The sequence below is a fragment of the Oncorhynchus kisutch genome, linkage group LG27, assembly GCF_002021735.2.
Source record: "Oncorhynchus kisutch isolate 150728-3 linkage group LG27, Okis_V2, whole genome shotgun sequence".
NCBI classification, from domain to species: Eukaryota; Metazoa; Chordata; class Actinopteri; order Salmoniformes; family Salmonidae; genus Oncorhynchus; species Oncorhynchus kisutch.
The window spans coordinates 20,799,698-20,803,934 of NC_034200.2; positions in this window are offsets into that span (position 1 = coordinate 20,799,698).

Consider the following 4,237-nt stretch of genomic DNA (forward strand, 5'->3'; position numbering starts at 1 on the left):
AAGGAGGCCTACAAACCTGATTCAGTTACACCAGCTCTGTCAGGAGGAATGGGCCAAAATTCACACAACTTATTGTGGGAAGCTTGTGGAAGTCTACATGAAATGCTTGACCCAGGTTAAACAATTTAAAGGCGATGCTACCAAATACAAATTGAGTGTATGTAAACTTCTGACCCACTGGGAATGTGATGAAAGAAATAAAAGCTGAAATAAATCATTCTCTCTACTATTATTCTGACCTTTCACATTCTTTAAATAAAGTGGTGATCCTAACTGACGTAAAACTGGGAATTTTTACTCTGATTAAATGTTAGGAATTGTGAAAAACTGAGTTTAAATGTATTTCGCTAAGGTGTATGTAAACTTCCGACTTCAACTGTACATACAGAGAACCTTGAAGAATAAAAAGTGACATGACAATGTATTTAACATGTCGGCCTCCAGAGAAAATAGCATTCTGACATAGAATAGAAGGTTACATTACATACTATTGGTACCATGGCCTACCATTAACTTACTATTACTAATAGCAAACAAACATAACGTTTCCAAAATGTTACATTCTATAACGTTATGTAACAAATTGTGCTCTAACCCTGGTGAATTCCTCAGCAGCTGGAAGTCGGCATTTAATGTGAGGGAGGCACTCATCTTTCCCTGACCTCCTGTATCTCCTCAGTCACACTCCTGAATACACTGCATTAAAAGCTTGCTTACATAGAATGTACACACACCTTTTATGTCATATTTCAATACTAAAATGATGGAATATGATCCTAGAACGCCTTACCTGAAAGTACTTCATTCCTTCTTCGCTGAGCTTGTTTACATCCTGTTTTGATGAATATGAGGTCACACTAAGATAAAACAAATTTAGTTTTTTTAAAAGTACACTAAAAGTACACTACCTTATCAGTCATCTAGGGTTAATACATATATGATGGGTTTCACCCTGGCCTGGACATTTTGTCCTTCAGTGTGAGTAGTTTGGTCTCCACCCCCCTCTGCCTCATCGTCCTCACATCTCAATAATCAGTATTTTCCAGAATATTCCCATCGTTAGTCCCCAGTTCACATAGACATCTAGTAATATGTGTACCCCAAAGGTTCCTATTCGGGTCCTACGAAGACCAAAGGTGGGCTATAGGCCTACTGTTAGGCCATGGCTAGAAGAGGGGGGACACCACTGACACCTACCTGTTCATTATGCTGTAATTCAACTCCAGTGACGTACACTAACTTCCCCCCAAAATACTATCAATCCATGTGAAAACTGAGCACTGGCATGCTCCTGCGGTGCCAAGCTGGTTGCAAGTTTTCCCAATGGCTGTTGGTCAACGCAGTCACGTAATCCCTGTTTGCTGATTTGTCAGGAGTAGATAACACATCGTACTGTATGTTTACTCTGACCTTGTTCTCATCCAGAAGCTCTCTGGGACATCAAAAAGCAACCTTTCAACTAAATGCTTACCTTTACCACTGACGGCTGCAGATGGGGGAAAAGTTCATCCAACCTCTTAGTTTGGGCCTCCTGCCCATTGTGCTAAAGGTCATCATTCAGCTCTTCATATGACATACCAACACAGTTCTGGGAAGCAAGACCTACTATCATTATATCACTATCAGTCCTTACTGAAGACCAAGTAGATAATAATTTACCATCAGAATTGTATCACTATCAGACATTTTTACACACTATATACAGTACATGCTGAAATGCAATTCAAGATCCATTCTATGGGGGCTCTGTAGAAAGCTTCACATTGATGGATATAAATATTTCAAAAGTGTCTATTTCAACTAATAGTTGAGTAATAATACTATTCTCTTCCAGAATAAAGAACCAACTCTATCATATCTATCACAATGTTTCATTTCTATTGAGACTTCTCAATGTACACATACTCCCCATTCATAAGAGAAGGGGATTTGTGGATAATATGCTGTTACTGGTCAGAAAACCAGGTTGAATTCCCCTGTGAAGGGACCACCTGTCACTAGCTGGAGGCACAATGTGAAACCAACAGTCATTCTAGCACACCTCTAGTTTGCTGATAGTGCTTGACTACTTTGAATTACTAACCACCAAAATTAAGAGACAAAAAACATTTTTATGTATAGAAAAGAAGCACCATGATATCATCACTTTGTCCATGAATGCAAAACAATGATGTCTAAATCAACACAAGCAATGGAAATCTCCTTTATCACAGGCACAGAATTAAGCTAAGCTAACATAACTAATTGTTCATTTCTAATAGAATGGACTAGGGTGAAAGGGTTATCCTAAAAGCCTGCAAGGAAGAATGATACCAGCACACCCATGGTTATTATACAATAAATGAGGGTTACGGTATTGACTACTACCCGTAAGATGAATGATAAAGGGTTAATAAAAAGTTTATAAAAGGTTAATTATTCGTTTATAAGATGTAAACAAACTATTATAGCACATTGTTGAAATTGTGTTATTGTTATTGACTGAGGAGCTACTCACTGATATACAACACACCCCTGTAGCCCCCACAAGGTGGGGGGGTGGGGCATGGGCTCTCTGGAGATCCCCCCGCTCCCCAGATAGCATATGAACAGGTAATAAGCATGACAACAATATTTAGAATTACAGAATTTTGCACATTTTTCTCTCTGCACCATGGCAATCTGTAGAATTGCAGGAAATGATCTTTAAAAATGCTAAATTCTCTCAGCCTTATTGCAAAATGTGTAGAATAGCATAAGATTAGATATATAATTGTACATTTTTCTATTTGCCCCATGGCAAAATGTGTAGAATTGTAGGAAGTTAGCTGTTTCCCCCCCAAAAATTGTCAGGCAGGTCACCCATGACACTGCTACAAGTTAGGTTTGTTTACCTGCACCTGCCCGCAATTGTTAATAACCCATCTGCAACCGCTCTAACAGGCTATGTGATGAAGTGAAAATCTGAGGCCTGCACCCGAGCCTAACCCACAAATAAAGATAATGCACTATAGGCTACAGTCAAATTTTTGATAAGGGGTGTAGGATTTTTTGTTGTTGCCTGATTTAGATATGTTTCTGCTTATATTTTCCAACATTTTGGTAGGCTATTTGTTAGTCAGCTTGTCTATAAATATATAGGCCTACATGCAGCTTCTCATGTCATTATATGTTTCCCTAGAAGACAAAATAAACCCTTGCTCACCAGAATGTCATAAATTGATAGAATGAATGCTTCAATCTAGTTGACATAGGTAAAGTTCTCCGTCATCTTTCGTGAAGCAAAGACGTTTAGGGACCGGTGAGGAAATGCAAAAAAATATTCTTTAAAATAATCTGAAGTTTGATGTTTTATACCTTCCAAAGTTCTTATCTGTATATAATATCGTTGCGGTTTTGACATTCTGCTTTTTGATACTACTATGACGAAGCTTTGCTGTGTCTATGCTGGAAGTGGCACGCTTTTATTCCCTCACTAGCCTATTTGACGTGTAAACAAATAAACTGGAAAGATTTAATTTGCAAAATTTCAAAATGACATCCGATTGTAAGAAAATAGAATGCTGTGGAAAATGACCCAACATGTTTCTGATAAGATTTCAGTTCAGCTTGGATGCATATTTTATGTGGTTGAAATACTATCAGCCTTTATGATGCTGATAAAGATAGCACCTCTACAGATAATATCTAATTGTGCATTCCCATTCTCTCAAGATGCTGAAATAAATAAATAATATTTATCCACTCCTGTTCCCAAGTCCAAATTGTGTCTACATTTTCTGTATCATTTTACTGGAAGACATTTTTAATTCTGCAGGGGTTATTTGAGGCTATGTGAGAGGTGTTAGACCTAACAGTCAGTGTCCAGATTTCAGTTTCCATTTAACCCATCTGGACAGTAGGCTACAGTTCAATTGACATGCCATAGGCCTATTTGAAGTCAACATCATATGACTGTCAACATTGTTTACCACTTCACCAAGTCGTTCCTTAACATTACTTTTCTGGCCCACCCTTCTCTGTATTTTCAAATCTCCTTTCGCAGATTTTCTCTTATTGAATTAAATTGAGAGACTGTCCTTTTTGCCTCCTTGGATTCACGTGGACTTTTACTGCCCGGTCAGTTATAACCGCGAAGACTGCGGGTTATGAGTCAACCCGCGCATCACTAGCTAATGACTCACTCACTCACAAGCATCAATTTAAAGTTCCCTCAAAAGCATGCGATTGTTTGGTCGATCTGGAACACACCTCAGAG